Genomic DNA, 16102 nt, shown 5'->3' with positions numbered 1-16102 from the left:
GTCACCGTGGGCCTAATGTCTTGAAAGATCTTGTTTATCCGAGCAAATGACATATGCTACAAACAGCCTGTGAATTCTGGCCAGCCTGAAAGCTAACCAGTGTCACCACACCTCATTGATCAAATTCCCTCTAAAAGCAAAAACATTCCCTGCGCTCATATAACCCGACTGAACATACGTTGAGGTGCCCCAGGCTGCCTTCAAGCCCTTCAGGGTTGAGGGCCATATCAGTCAGCTTAGTCTAAGCTATGCCGAAGTAACAGACAAGCTTCACATGAAAAGTTCAAGCCCATGCAGACATGGGTTTGGCAGCCCTGTAGGTTCTGACACAAGGATCCCATTTCCTCCTTTTCTGTGGCTCAGCCATCTCAACACATAGCTTTTGTGGCAGGAAAAGAGATTGCTCTGGGGCTTTTGAGGGCCACTCCTCTGCTCCTATTTCTTTGGCAGGATCCAGTCTCAAGGCCTCACTTAAGGGCAAGAGGCTGGGAACTACAGTTTCTGTATGCCTGAGGAGGTGCCGAGAAATGCATAGAGTGAGCCAAAAGGGACTACCCTAGAGACAAGGGGTGGCCCATGGAGCCCCTTTTAGCCCCCAGGTCCTACATCCTGTCCTTCAGACTGCTCAGAGGATGTGATTTGTGGGTACATCTGCTGGCTCTTGATGGCTGATAGCCATCCTGCAGAGCAGATGCCATAGACACTTTGTTTCTATGTCTCATCTTTTTCTTCCTGATAATGGTAACTGACCTTTATTTTACCTCTTACTGGATGCATATATTGACCTGTTTATGCTCATAACAGCCCTACCAGGTACATCCCTTTTTTTTTCTATTTCTATTTTATTTCATTTTTATAGATACATGTTTTTATAGATTTAAAAAATGGGTGCTGTCTGTATTTGAACTGGTGTATTTGAAAAATGAACTGGAGTGCACTGCACACAGTTTTAGCGATTCCTTCTCTGTATGTGCATTTACCCCAGAAAGAAGGCCTAGAGTCACTGGAGTCACTCACTAGGGGTCATGAAGCTGGTTGGTAGGGATCGGCTTCCTTTGCTGAGAGCTGTGTTGCAGAGCCTGGCCCTGATGGCTTTGCCTTTGCTGGCACTGAGACAGCTAGGCTTTGGGGCTTGGATGAGTTCAGCTGTTTTCTAGACTCCCCCACCTCAGGATTTCAGAGCCCTTTGCATCTGAAGACTTCATTCTGAGCACAAGATGAAACAGGCATTGGTTTGACCAGCTATTGTTGACTTGGCTTTAATTTGATTTAAAATGGATTATATGTCACCCCCACAGGGGGTTTGGACTAGATTTTGTTCCTCGCATTGCCCAGTGGCCCACATTCCAGCAGGCGTGCCTTCTAGCTATCTGTGGCTCTGGCCCAGTCCAGCCCTGAATCCAAATAACTGCTATTTTCTTATAAGCTCGGTTTCAAAGTCAACTGACTCCTTTTTGTTTTCTGTTGTTAGGAAATTTTTTCCCCCTTTTTACAGCTGCTTTTGCAGCATATGGAAGTTCCCTGGGCTAGGGGGGAATCGGAGCTCCGTCTATGGCCTCTACCACAGCTTGTGGCAATGCCAAATCCTTAACCCACTGAGCGAGGCCAGGGATCAAACCCACATCCTCACGGAGACTATGTCAGGTCCCTAACCCACTGAGCCACAATGCGATCTCCCAGGAAATTATTATTGTTAGTCTTTTTAGGGCTGCACCTGTGGCATATGGAGGTTCCCAGGCTAGGAGTTAAATCAGAGCTACAGCTGCCGGCCTACACCACAGCCACAGCAACTTGGGATCTGAGCCACATCTGCGACCTACACCACAGGTCACGGCAATGCCAGATCCTTAACACACTGAGCGAGGCCAGGATCAAACCTGCAACCTCATGGATACTAGTTGGATTTGTTACCCCTGAGCCACAACAGGAACTCTTCCTAAGAAATTATTTTTATCTTTATATTTTGAACAGGTCATATATTTACAGAGTTCAAAAGCCAAGAGAAAATTCTCCCTTCTCTCAGCTACCTGAAGGCGACCAGTCTTATCAATGTGTTGGGCATCTTTCCAGAAATATTTCATGCATACACAAGCAGAGGTTTTTTTTTTTTTTTTTTTTTTTTTTTTGTCTTTTTAGGGCCACACCTGTGGTATATGGAGAGTCCAAGGCTAGGGGTCCAATCAGAGCTACAGCTGCTGGCCTACACCAGAGCCACAGTAACGCCAGATCTGAGCCACATTTTCGACCTACGCCACAGCTCATGGCAATGCCAGATCCTTAACCCACTGAGCGAGGCCAGGGATCGAACCTGCAACCTCATGGTTCCTAGTTGGATTCATTAACTACTGAGCCATGACGGGAACTCCATAAGCAGAGGTATTCTTTATTTCTTTTTCTACAGGAACGATGGAGTATTATATACCCAGTTGCTTTATCTTGCTTTTTCCCCTCACTTACTATGTCTTAGAGATAGTTTGCTGTAATTATAGAAATGATTTCTTAATTTTAAGAAAGTTACATAGTATTCCATGGTGTGGCTGTTCCATAATTTTTTATCAGTCCCTCTAATAGGTTTTTACAGTTTCTAATCCTGAGTAACTTTAGACAAATATGGATTGAGGGGGGAACAGGTGTAAGTCAAATAAATTCATGGAAGAGGAATTCCTGGGCCAAAGAGCATATGCATTTGTAATTTTTACTAGATGCTGCAAAGTGTGCCCTGTAGGTATCGTTCCAGTTCATACTCCCACTGATAAGGTCTTAGAATATCCATTTCCTATAACTTGGGCAAGGGTGTTTAATTTGCATTCTTTCGATGACCCGAAAATCTCAGTGTGTTTAATTTGCCTCCTCTCAATATGAAGGAGAGCGAACATCTTTCACATATTTTAGAGCCATCTGCATCAGTGAGCATTTCTTTCATGGCATTCTGGAAGGACAGTTGGCTTTGAACAGGTCTCTGACCTAAGCTCAAAACTGGCAGAACCCATTCCCCCAAAATGCACAGATCCACAGGTGAATGTCATAGGGAGTGAGGTGCTTGCAGTGCTTTTACTGAAGTGCTTGGAGGTGCAGAATCCAATCTGAACCAGACTGATGGCACCATCTGTCTTGAGATGGATGAATGGAATGCCATGCAGTTGGATAAGGGGGATATTCGGGTCCTGGCTTAGCTCTGAAGGAGCTCTAGTGCTCGTCCTGGGTGTGTCCCTTCAAAGCTGAGAATGATCTCACTGATTTGCTAAATTTTCTTTTATCCCACCCAATATCACAGATGTGGGCATGCCTTTTTACTTTTGATTATTAAAAAATCTTTTTTTATGAAACAAAAAAATGCGTATAGAGAATAGCAAAGTGAACCCCAATATACATATTACTAAGATTAAGCCATTATGAAGATTATGTCATGCTTGATTCATATATTTCCATTTTCCTCTTCCTCTCAAGGCAAATAATGTCATTTTACTCTTACATACTTCAGTAAACATCTTTTAAAAATGGATGCCTTCATATATAACTGGAATGGCATTACCACAACTGACAAAACTCGTGGTAATTCCTTGGTATTATTAAATACCCGGTTCTTGTAAAAATTATCCAGTTGTCTCACACGGCTCTCTCCCTTTCCTGTTGGTTTGTTTGTTACAGAGTCCACATATTGCATTTTGTGCGTATGTTTCTTAAACATTCTCCATTTCAGAGCAGACCCTATCTCCCTTTGTGAGGAAACTGAGTCCACTGCCAGCCATTCGGCAGAGTGCTGTCCATTCTAAATTTGAGTATTTGCTTCATTGTGGAGTTAATTTGTTCCTGCACCCTTTACATTTCCTGCAGAGCAGAAGCTAGTTCTAGAAGCGCATTTGATATAGGTTCGGATATTAGGGTGAGAGTCATAGGACATTCTGAGCACCTCTTACTGCATCGTTTGCATATAGTGGCTCTTTAGTCCACTAAGCAAGATCAGTGGGGTCAAGTGGGGTCAAGTGACATCAATCAAGTCTCTCCACTGCAGATTTCCCCTTCTCTCTTTCCCCTGGTTTTATCTACTGGCTGTGTTGCCTGATTCAGTTATTCATTGGGCGTTGAAAACAGAGATTTTCAAGTTCTATCATCCTTTTCAATTTATTAGCTAGATATTTTTTTTTTTATGGCTGCATCTGCAGCATATGGAAGTTCCCAGGCAAGGGATTGAATCTGAGCCATAGCTGTGACCTACAGCACAGCTGTGGCAATGCTGGATCCGTTTAACCCACCACGATGGGGTCGGGGATTGAATCTGTGCCTCTGTAGCTGCCTGAGCTGCTGCAGTCAGGTTCTTAACCCTCTGTGTCAGAGTGGGAACTCCTAGATTTTTTTTTTAATATAAAGAAAACCAGGGCAATTTGGTCACCCTGGGATAGTTTATAAACCATTCTTAAAATGGCCAATGATTTTCTCCAGTTTCTTTGCTTCTTAAATAGCCTACCCCTTTGCACTTGAGAAAAAATAGAAAAGTAAATAAAGAGGCCCATGTATGTTCAGACTGTGAAAACTAGCCTAGGAGAGCGCTTTCTTCGTAACTTTTCTCATTATCATTTAATGTTCAGCAGTAAATGTGTGTGTAATTTCATAATTACTAATTCATTCTTTTTTTTTTTTTTGTCTTTTTGTCTTTTTAGGGCTGTACCTGAGGCATATGGAGGTTCCTAGGCTAGGGATCCAATCGGAGCTGTAGCTGCTGGTCTACGCCACAGCCGTAGCAACGCAGGATCCAAGCCTCGTCTGCAATCTATACCACAGCCCACGGCAATGCTGGATCCTTAACCCACTGAGCAAGGCCAGGGATCGAACCCGAAACCTCCTGGTTCCTAGTCAGATGTTTCTCCTGCGCCACAATGGGAATTTCACCAGTTGATTCTTTTTAATCACTGGTCTTACTGTTTCTCCCTGCCTTTTGTCTTCTCCTCGGGGTGTGTCTCCTTGAATAGGCAAAGTATTGAAATATTAAGCAAACATGTAGCCTGAAATATCGTCATTGAATATTCTTTTAGATCTAAGGCCAGACACTTCTTGTTTAGATAATATACTGCACTGTCAGTTATATACACTTTAGTTAGAATTAATGCAGCCAGCTTGCTTTCCATTTCACAGGTTAGTTTACTGAGGGAAAATAAATTTGGGAGTTGGTGAGGAGAAGCAGACCCAGGGGGGGAAGCAGTGAACAGACAGAATTTAGCTTCTGATTGCAGGTCACTGCCTAGGTGGTTGTGAGAAGGCTGAATTTGGGGTTAATAAAGGCAACTGAGGGCATGTGATGCTATAAAGAAGTACTAGGAAGGAGAGAAAGAGATAAAGAGGTGCCAGGGAATTTTTGCTACTCAGGTATGGGTTAGGTGCCCCTATTATGGGCACCTAGAGTCCTTCTTCTTCCCTTATCACACCCTATCATGAAAGATATTTTTGCTGTAAATCACAGAATACCAGACTAAGAAAGACCACTGTGGAGACAATGTGCATTTGTGAATGAACATTGATTGGGAGGTAATATAGCTAGTGGTCAGTTCACAGGATTTGGAAACAGATCAAACTGAATTCAAGTCCTACCTTCATCATTTTGACAAGCTGCTTTAATTGCCTCATTCCTGTTTCCCCATCTGTAAAATGGGGATATAAAGCCACAGGGCTATTATGAAGATAGGTGAAAAATGCACTTAAAGCACTAAATACATTTACATTTACGCAAACTCTCAATAATAATGTTGAAAAAGAATTTATTTATTTACTTTTTTGCTTTTTAGGGCCACACCCATGGTATGTGGAGGTTCCCAGGCTAGGGGTCTAATCAGAGCTACAGCTGCCGTCTTACACCACAGCCACAGCAATGCCAGATCCTTAACCAACTGAGTGGGGCCAGGGATCGAACCCGCAACCTCATGGTTCCTAGTCAGATTGGTTCTGCTACGCCACGATGGGAACTCCTGAAAAAGAATTTAAAAACAAAACGTGGAACAGTGTTTTTTTCACTTTGCGAAAGAATTCCAATAGTGTTTGTAGACAAAGATTTCATTTTCACCAATCCAGGGGGGCAGACAACTCCAGGGATCTTTCTGTCATGAAAACAAGAGTGACCTGGACACCCCATGGACATTGCTAGATTGTTCCAGATGTGAAAGGTTCCTGGCCAGATGAAAAGCAGCTTCTAGCAGCCCTGATTTTCCACTCCTATTGTTTTTCATTCCACCTGTCTAGAGATTGTCCGGAAAGTAAGGCTGAAGCAAAATCCACATCTCACCTTTACTGACACCTTATATTCCTTGAGCTGGCAGCGCCATCTTGTGGTGAAATTATGCTAACACCGTTTGGCACCGATCCCATGTTTTGCTTCCGCTCTCAGCTTTACCATGAGCTGTTTTTGTGACATCATCTTATCTTTCACACTTAATAGATAAAGTACAGTCATGTGCCTAGGCTCCATCAGCGCCGATGGCAACATTGCTCACTGTTTGTATGGCCCTCTTTATATTTGGGAAGAGTGATGACAAATGCCAGGTACCCAGGTAAAAACAATTTAAGTCTTTTTTGGGGTAGGATTTGAGGGATGCTTCTATCTCTTATGTACCCTTCTTGTAATCCTGAGTATTTGAGAATTCATAGTCTCTGTAATTAGAACTCACTGCCACATAAGTCTGGAGCACTTTCAAAAAGGCACAGTCTATATATATGACTGTATTTTGCTAAGGCAGGGTGTTTGTGCACTGAGATGAGGCCATTGTGTGTCTGAGAACATGAGGGACCAAGAGTGTCCAGGTAAGATTATTAATCAAGCTAATTCTAGAACCTTGGTACAAGGTATGGTCCAAGGACCAGTAGCAGCAGCAATGGCAGCTCTTTAGTAATGCAGACTCTTTTTTTTTGTTGTTTTTTGGGGCTGCACCTGCAGCATATGGAAGTTCCCAGGTTAGGGGTCAAAGCAGAGCTGCAGCTGCCAGCCTACACCACAGCCACAGCAACGCAGGATTCAAGCTGCATCTGTGACCTACACCACAGCTCATAGCAATACCAGATCCCTGACCCACTGAGCGAGGCCAGGAATCAAACCTGCATCCTCACAGATACTAGCCGGATTCATTTCTCCTGCACCACAACGGGAACTCCAGTAATGCAGACTCTTGAGTAACACCCCAGACCTTCTGATCTGAATTTTAATTAGAACCTCAGTGATTAGCATGCACCTTAAAATTTGAAAAGTCCTGAGCTGTAGCAGTGGTTCTCAACTTGTGTTACACATTTGAGTAACTCGGGGGCTTTTAAAGATCCTGATACCCAGGTCTCACCTCAGACCGATTTCATTAGACCCTCTGGGGGGTGAGACACAAATTTAGAAACCGATTGACCATTTAGAACAGGTCCATACCATCACCAAGAGCTGGACTTCCCCATAAAGATAGTTCAGGAAAGCTTGACATAGACCCTTTCTTCCTTACAAAAAGTGACAAAACCCAGCAAAAGTGCTCCAGTAGCAAATATGCTAAGGAAGAGGTAAGTATTCTTCCTAAAGAGTTAAAAGCTTTAAAATGGGGTGGACGAGAAAATAAACACAAGATTCAGGTGTAGAACAGAGAAGACCTACCCACCCAAACTTTCACCAGATGGGATGGTGTTTCAGGGAAAGGAGGCTTTTTCAGAATCCCAAGAATTCTCACTATGATCTACCAAAATAGAGACAAAAAACCTGGAGAGTAAAATAGGCAGGCTGAAGGAAAAGTTAAGAGGATTGTGAGTTCTTGAGACCTCAGCAGAAGCAAGAAAACCAACAGCTTTAGTTGTTTCCCGGGGACCTGTCAGAACCTGATGAAAGTCCTCTGAAGGAATGAGATTCATCTCCTGGTCCAGGATGCGTGTAAAACCTTATGTTGACGAGGGAGCTTAGGACCTTCAGTAAAAATCTGCACAGTCCCAGCAGAGCTCTCCGTGCCTTTAGGCTGGAAAAATTGGGTAATACATAGTATGCAGCTTTCCAGAAGCTGTTTGGACTTCAGAAGACCAGGTCTCAGGTAGTCAGGAAAAATTCAGATCAAATCGATCCCAGGTATTATAAACATAATTGCCTGCAGGGGCCAGGCAGGTGCTGTAAATAAGTGATGCTGGTTACAAGTGAGGCAATAAAGGGTGTGGTCCATGGTAACTAAAGAGCAAAAGCTTTATCTGAAGCAGTGGTTCTTAAAGTGTGATTCCCCAGCAGTCTCGGCATCACCTGGGAACTTGTTAGAGATGCAAATTTCTTAAATATACTCTGTAGGTGGAGCCTAGGCAAAACTATTTTAACAAGCTCCCCCAGATGGTTCTGATGTTCATCAAAGTTTAAGAGCTGCCAATATGGAAAGTCTCTAGCTGATGGTTGCTATCTGACAATAAGTAAGTCCGGTACTGTCCTGTCTTACGATTTTTTTTTTTTTTCCAACAGAAGCTATAGTTCTGGAATGTTATGTGGAAGCTCCCAATTTTCAAATGTTGGTAACAAGTTTGTATTTTGTAGAAAACATCGAGTGGACCAAACAAGATACACGATTGTTTCACAGGGTGCAAGTCTGATTGATGGATAATATCTGGATGAAATTGCCCATGTTAAGCATGACAAAGATGAAAAGAAATGACATGGCAAATGTATAAAATACTACAGGAAAGAAAAGGAATGAATGAAAGGGAAGGAATCTTTATGTAAGGATAGATGAACAACTCAATGTAGAAGGAAAAAATACCCCCTAAAAAAGAAAACTCAAAAATTAGATGACAAAATGGTAACAAAATGGAGCCATTACACTTTGAAGAGATTTGAGATACATCCTCACTTTTAAACCCAGCAAACGGACAAACACTGCAATTCAGTGCACATGCTTTAGCCAGCCCACCGCTGAGTGCCATGCCTTCCTTCTGAAAGTCAGCCAAGCAGAGAGGGGCCCGCCTCCCGCTGCCAGCCAATCAACAACAGTCTCATCCAGTGACGTCATCCACGTACGCCCCTAAGCCCGCCTTTCCCAACTCTTAGATTAGATGGTCTTGTCTAATGGACAAACTGTAATAAGGCACTTCCTTCAGGTTTGTCTTTTTTATTTCAGATATTGAATGGGGGTCTCATGCTTTGTCGAATTCAAGGAACGAAAAAGTTGAAGTAAAATGAGATGGGTGGTAAGAAATGAATGTGTCAACTGAAAAAAAATGCTTAATGTGGGAATTGTGAGTTTAGTTTCATTTGGGTCAAAGGAGGACTCTAAACCAGGGAGGCAGCATTTCGGAGAGCTCTGAGAAACCACATATATATGTGATTTTGCTGACGGAAGAGATACATGCAGTCGAGCACAGGGTTTGTAGAGGCTTCCTAGTCAGCATGTCACCATGAAGGAATTTAGTGCTTTTCTGGATATGAGGAGATGCTAGAATTGGGCTCACAAAATCGTCTGAAAATATCTATCTGAAGACCTGTTCTGCCAGTTTTCCCAGAGCACAGAGTGCCCCACTTCTGATCTCAATCCTGAGCTCCTTTCAAGGGGTGTTGAAGGTCAGCAGCTGCAGTGGCTCATGATTTAATCCACTTAGAGGTAGATGGCAAGTGCCCGTCTCCAGTTGGCAAATGATAATAACCAGAACAAAGAATAGAACAATGATTGTGGTTATTGAATAGGATGTAAATGTTGTAGGTTGACAAAGTAAAATAAGACTAACAACAACAAAAACAGAAGGTTGGGGGAGCAAGGTGGAAGGAAAGATGTTTAATCTCTGCTTTTTTTTTTAACCTGGCATCATTTAGCAATATCTAAAATTCAACCAAAGTGTTAAAAAATTTAAAAAAGAATGGCTCAGCGGTTAATGAACCTGACTAGGATCCATGAAGATGTGGGTTTGATCCCTTGTCTTGCTCGGTGGGTTAAGGATCTGGCATTGCCGTGAGCTGAGGTATAGGTGGCAGATGCAGCTCAGATCCAGTGTTGCTGTGGCTGTGGTGTAGGCCAGCAGTTGTAACTCCAATTTGAACCCTAGCCTGGGAACCTCCATATGCCACGAGTGTGGCCGTAAAAAGAGCAAAAAAAAAAAAAAAAAAAAAAAAAAAGAAAGAAAAAAGAAAAAAGACTCTACAATGTTAGTCTTCCCCCATTATCTTTACAAATTATTTTTATTGTAATATAATTTAAATATGTGTGCTAATATGACTAGATATTATCTTCATATACTTGTAGTGTTTATACAAAGTAAATTCAAACAAAACCAGTAAAATCCAGATTAGCAACAATTTAAAAGTATATGTTGAATATGACATCCCTACAGAAAAGAGCACACAGATCATTGTATGGCAAAATGAAATTTTCACAGGATGAACACACTCATTGTCAGCACCAGGATCCAGTCTTAAAACATTGGCAAGACCTCAGAGCCACCTCTTGTTCATCCTTTCAATCATCAGCTTCTCCAACAAAGGTAACCCAAATGTGATTTCTAATTCCAGCTTCGTTTTGCCTTTTTAAACTTTATGAAAATGGAAGCATACAGTGTGCTCTTTTTTTGTGACTGGCTTTTTTCACTCAATGTTCCATCTGTTATGTTAACCCACATTGTTGCATGTGGTTGTATTTTATTTTCATTTTACGTGGTTTTCTATGGTATGAATATACCATAGTTTATCCATTCTATGGATAAATGGGCATTTGAGCTATTTCTGGCTTTTGGCTACTGGGAACAGTGCTTCTGTGAACATTCCTACACATGTCTTTTGGTGAACATCTGTTCATTTTTTTTTACATATATTCCTAGAAGTGGAGTTGCTTGGACAGAGTATACATATGTTCCATTCAAGTAGATGCTGCTGAACAGTTATCCAAAAGAGTTGTAGCAATTTATGCTCCCACCAGCAGTGCATGAAAGTTGCAGATGTTCTATATTCCTGCCAACAGCTGGTACTGTCAGTCTTTTTAATTTTAGTCATTCTGGTGGGTGTTCAGTGATTATCTCACCGTAGTTTTATGTGCATTTCTCTGACAGCTAATGACACGGAGCACTTTTTCACATTTCTGTTAACCGTTTGGATATTCTCTTTCATATAGTATCGATTCATATTTTTTCATTATAATTGGATTGTCTGTCTCTTTTTAATGATTTGTAGAAGGTTTTATATGTTGTGAATTCAGGTCTATTATTGGATGTTTTAATAACAAAAGTTCTTAATTTTAGTGAAGTCTAAGGTGATGAAGTCCTTTTGTCTAGGAGCTTTATTGCTTTATACTTCGTATTTAGATTTGCAGTTCATCTGGAATTGATTTTTGTGTATGGGAAGAGGTAGGGGTCAAGATTTATTTATTTTTTTCATATAGGTTTCCAGTTAATCCAGCACCACTTAGTGAAAAGACCATCTTCCCTTCACTGTATGGCGATTCCATCACAAACCATGTGACTGTCTGAAGGCTTGTTTCTAGTCCATTTTTAAGTCTTTTGGTCAGTCTGTTTATTCCTCTGTCAGTATTACACTGTCTTAATTATTAGAGCTTTACAGTCTTTTTTTTTTTTTTTTTGTCTTTTTTTGCTATTTCTTTGGGCCGCTCTCGCGGCATATGGAGGTTCCCAGGCTAGGGGTCGAATCGGAGCTGTAGCCACTGGCCTACGCCAGAGCCACAGCAACGCGGGATCCGAGCCACATCTGCAACCTACACCACAGCTCACGGCAACACCGGATCGTTAACCCACTGAGCAAGTGCAGGGACTGAACCCGAAACCTCATGGTTCCTAGTCGGATTCGTTAACCACTGCGCCACGACGGGAACTCCCCTAGAGCTTTACAGTCTTGATATCTTGCCATAGAATTCCTTTAGTTTTGTTCTTTAAGATTTTCCTGCCTTTTCGTGATCATTTTCCATATAAATTATAGCTTTAGATTGTCACCTTCTTCAGGGGAAGAAAACATGTTGGGGTTTTCAGTGGGAATTTAACTGAATCTCTAGATCATGTTGTGGAGAACTGATATCTTTACAATCAATCTTGAGTCTTCCAGCTCAGGACATATCCCTCCGTTTATTTACATCTTTTCTAATTACACTCAGTAATATTTTGTAGTGTTCTGTGTAAAGTGCATGCTTTTTGGTGGATTTATTCCCAGATATTCATATTTAGATGCTATAGTAAATGGTCCACTTAGAGACATTTCATTTAAAAATACTTGCCTAATGATATGTAGATTGGTTTTTGTACTTTGGCCTTTTATCCAGATATTTTGCTAACTAAATTCATTATTAATTCTAATAGTTGATCTGTTAATTCTTCTGTTTTTGTTTGTTTTGTACTTGCACAGTCGTGTGATCTAATTCTGGCAGGCAGATGGACTAGGGGTGGATTACTTTATCCAGCTGGATTTAAGCTAATTGGAAGCTCCATTTCTGTATTTGTGAGAGTTGGCTTATTTCCATTGTCCTTAATCCTAGAGTAGATGCTTTCAGGGGTCCTAACAAAACCTAGGGTATTTCACAGGGCCTCTCTCCTGAACTCCAATTTTGTCTTTTAGCTCCAAAAATCCTGTTTAGCTTCTCAGCCTCTCAGTCATCAATTATGTACTGGAAAATGCCTGAGGGGAAGTGGGGAGCTCATATGCCTTTTTTCCTTCTGGGACCTTGGCCCAGAAATCTGCTTTCTTCTTTTCTTTCTTTTTTTGATTATTAGGGCCGCATTTGCGGCATGTGGAAGTTCCCAGGCTAGAAGTTGAAATGGCGGCCTATGCCGCAGCCACAGCAACACCAGATCCAAATCCAGTCTTCGACCTACACCACTGCTCATGGCAACACCGGATCTGTAACCGACTGAGCAAGGCCAGGATCCAACCCACATCCTCATGGACACTAGTCAGGTTCATTACCGCTGAGCCATGACAAGAACTCCTCTACTTCCTTTCTTTTATTATCTTTTAAATTACAGCCATCTTAGTGGGTGTAAAGTGGTATTTCATTCTGACTCTGATTTTCATTTATTTAATGTCTAATGGTATCGAGCATCGTTTTGTGTGCCTTTTGGTCATTTGTGTATCTTCTGTGAAGAAATCTCTACTCAGATACTTTGTCTATTTGAAAATGGTATCATCTTTTCATTATTGATTTGTAGGAGTTCTCCGTGGGTTCTGGATACCAGTCTCTTATCAGATACACAATTTGGAAATATCTTCTCCCATTCTGTAGGCTGTCTTTTCACTTTCTTGACAGTACTGTTGGCAGCACAAAGAATTTTAATTAGATGATGTTCAACTAATTTATCTTTCCTTTTATTGCATGTGCTGTTGGTATTGTATCTACTTGCCCAATGCAAGGCCACAGAGGATTTCTCTTGAGAGTTTTGTAGTTTTAGCTCTTTACGTTTAGCTCTGGATTTAGGTCTCCAATCCATTTTTGAATTAATTTTTGTGTATGGTGAAGAAAAGCCTTCCCACCCCCTTCATTTTTCTGCATGTGGATATCCAGTTGCCCCAGTAGTATTTGTTCCACATCTTTTTTTTTTTTTTTTTTCTTTTTAGGGCCATTCCTGTGGCATATGGAGGGTCCCAGGCTAAGGGTCGAATTGGAGCTGTGGCTGCCAACCTACACCACAGCCACAGCAACATGGGATCTGAGCCATGTCTGCAACCTACACCACAGCTCGCAGCAGTGCCGGATCCTTAATCAGATGAGCAAGGTGAGAGATTGAACCCTCATCCTCATACTAGTTGTGTTCTCTAACCCCTGAGCCACGATGGCAGCTGCAGTTCCACATTTTCTAACTAGTCCTTTCATCATATTATCCTCAGTGACCCCAGGACCCTCAATTCTACATGGCTCATGCTTACCGAGGAACTGCTTATTCCTGGGACATCTCCCTCATGCTGCTGTTGGTTCTTACCCATTTCTTCCCCAGGACCTGGATTAGATTAGAGATTACTTCTGTTGGGCTTTGCTGTCATCAGGACTTAGTACTGAGGAAGGAGTGTAGAGTTTGGTATGGGATAGAAATAATTTCATGGAAGGTGGGCAGTGATCAGGCTACTACACTGTAAAATAGACACACTTCCAGCCCCTCCACCCTGCTCCCCCCAGTTTTCTAAGGTGGTAGGAAACACATGGTCTGGCAATTAGAGACTGCTGTGCTCCCCAACCTATAGCATTGCTCTTCCTGCTGAAGTCCTGCCATCCAAGTGCCAGGGGAGGGGGTTCTGACTCTTGCCACAACGGTCATTAAAGCAACATGACTTTTCCTTTCCTCCAAAAGAACATCATAAATGCAGCCCCATGCCTGAAGATTTCCTGGGTGTCCAAGGCTCATCCACCAGGAAGCCTGCTTTTCAATACTGTTTAGAACTTTCCACAACACTTTGAGCATGCTACTTCTATTTTTTCTTCAGGAAAGTGTGTGTGGAGTATCTATCTTAAAGCATAAAGAGAAAAATACCACCACCTCCTGAAATGTGGGATGAATCCTTAAGTCTAGGCACTGTTCATGAAGCGTATCAAGATATCTGGGAGTTCCCGTCGTGGCGCAGTGGTTAACGAATCCGACTAGGAACCATGAGGTTGCAGGTTCGGTCCCTGGCCTTGCTCAGTGGGTTAACAATCCGGTGTTGCTGTGAGCTGTGGTGTAGGTTGCAGATGAGGCTCAGATCCCGCGTTGCTGTAGGCCAGTGGCTACAGCTCCGATTCGACCCCTAGCCTGGGAACCTCCATATGCCGTGGGAGTGGCCCAAAGAAATAGCAAAAAGACAAAAAAAAAAAAAAAAAAAAAAAAAAAAAAAAAAAAAAAACATCTGGATGGGAGTTCCCATCGTGGCACAGCGGAAACGAATCTGACTAGGAACCATGGGGTTGCGGGTTTTATCCCTGGCCTCGCTCAGTGGGTTGAGGATCCGGCAGTGCTGTGACCTGTGGTATGGGTCGCAGATGTGGCTCAGATCCTGTATTGCCATGGCTGTGGCATAGGCCGGCAGCTGTAGCTCCGATTGGACCCCTAGCCTAAGAACCTCCATATGCTGCAGGTGTGGCCCTAAAAAGCAAAAGCAAAAAAAAAAAAAAAAAAAAAAAAAAAATCTGGATGATAACCTGAGGGGTATAAAGAACTATGTTCCTGTAGTTTTTATCCTGTCCTGGCCCCGTGTTCAATGATCACTAGCAGTTGTAAATGGGCTTTTCCTCAGGAAGATTTACAGAAACTCTTTATGGTCGGGAAGGACCTCATCTACCTTCCTGCCACAATTCTCCCTGTGTTCAAAAGGCAGAAAGCAGAACCAGCGCTAGGAGGGAGTGTTTAGCCAGCAGAGGGAAGTCTTTCAGGCAAGGATTCCTGATATTTTAAAGGCTCAGAGCTGCAGCAGGCAGGTCAGTGGAGCCTCTGTCACAGGTTACTAAGTCTCTCAACAATACAAAAGGAAAAAGGGGAGATGTTTAGATAAATCAGATGTAACAAGGGCTGAACTGTCCCTTTGCCTGCATTACTCTGTAACTAACATCTTTCCTGGTCTTGAACTGCCAGTGAAGTTTCCTATTCAGTTACTGATTCAATCAACAAATATTTATTGTGCACCTACTGTGTGCCAGGCAGTGCTTGGGTTGGCAAAAGCTGCTATGGAGTTTATAGTCCAGTGGGGGAAATCTGGCAATAAATATAAATTTGAAAATAAACATAACTACAGATAAATTACAAACAGAACTATTATGAGAAAAAAAATTAAGGGTGCAATAATATAGGATAGCGAAGAGGCTGATTATTTGGTAGAGGAGGCTTTTCTGAGTGTGATGGTTAATTTTTTGTGTCACCTTAACTGGGCTAAGGGATGCCTGGTTGATTAGAAAAACCATATTTATGGGTGTGTCTGTGAGGGTGTTTTGGGAAGAGATTAGCATTTGAATTGGTGAATTGAGCCCTTTCCCAGGTGGAGAGGATCACCCAGAACTTGAGAGCCTGAATAGACAAATTGGCAGAGGAAGGCTGAATTCACATTCTTCTTCTTCTTTTTTTTTAAATTTTTCATTATAGTTGATTTACAATGTTCTGTCAATTTCTGCTGTGCAGTAAAGTGACCCAGGTATACACATATATACATTCTTTTTCTCACATTATCCTCCATCATGTCCCG

The 16102-nt window shown here is 42.2% G+C and overlaps 1 protein-coding gene across 2 annotated transcripts in view; it reads left to right on the top strand.

The window, feature by feature from the left end:
- The window catches only part of DMRT2 (doublesex and mab-3 related transcription factor 2), a 54287-nt gene continuing 47133 nt past the window's right edge, over window positions 8949-16102 (top strand). Inside the window, exons 1-2 of one of the 2 annotated variants that reach the window (XM_013993599.2) lie at window positions 8949-9075; window positions 10345-10449. The gene's annotated coding sequence lies outside the window, so the exon portion shown is untranslated. The remainder of the gene's footprint in view (window positions 9076-10344; window positions 10450-16102) is intronic. The other variant, XM_003480526.4, reaches the window with a different exon arrangement.

This window comes from Sus scrofa, chromosome 1 (assembly GCF_000003025.6).
Source record: "Sus scrofa isolate TJ Tabasco breed Duroc chromosome 1, Sscrofa11.1, whole genome shotgun sequence".
In the NCBI taxonomy this organism is placed as follows: domain Eukaryota; kingdom Metazoa; phylum Chordata; class Mammalia; order Artiodactyla; family Suidae; genus Sus; species Sus scrofa.
Note: the sequence above shows the minus strand (reverse complement) of the source record. Positions and strands in the feature narration are given on the sequence as shown.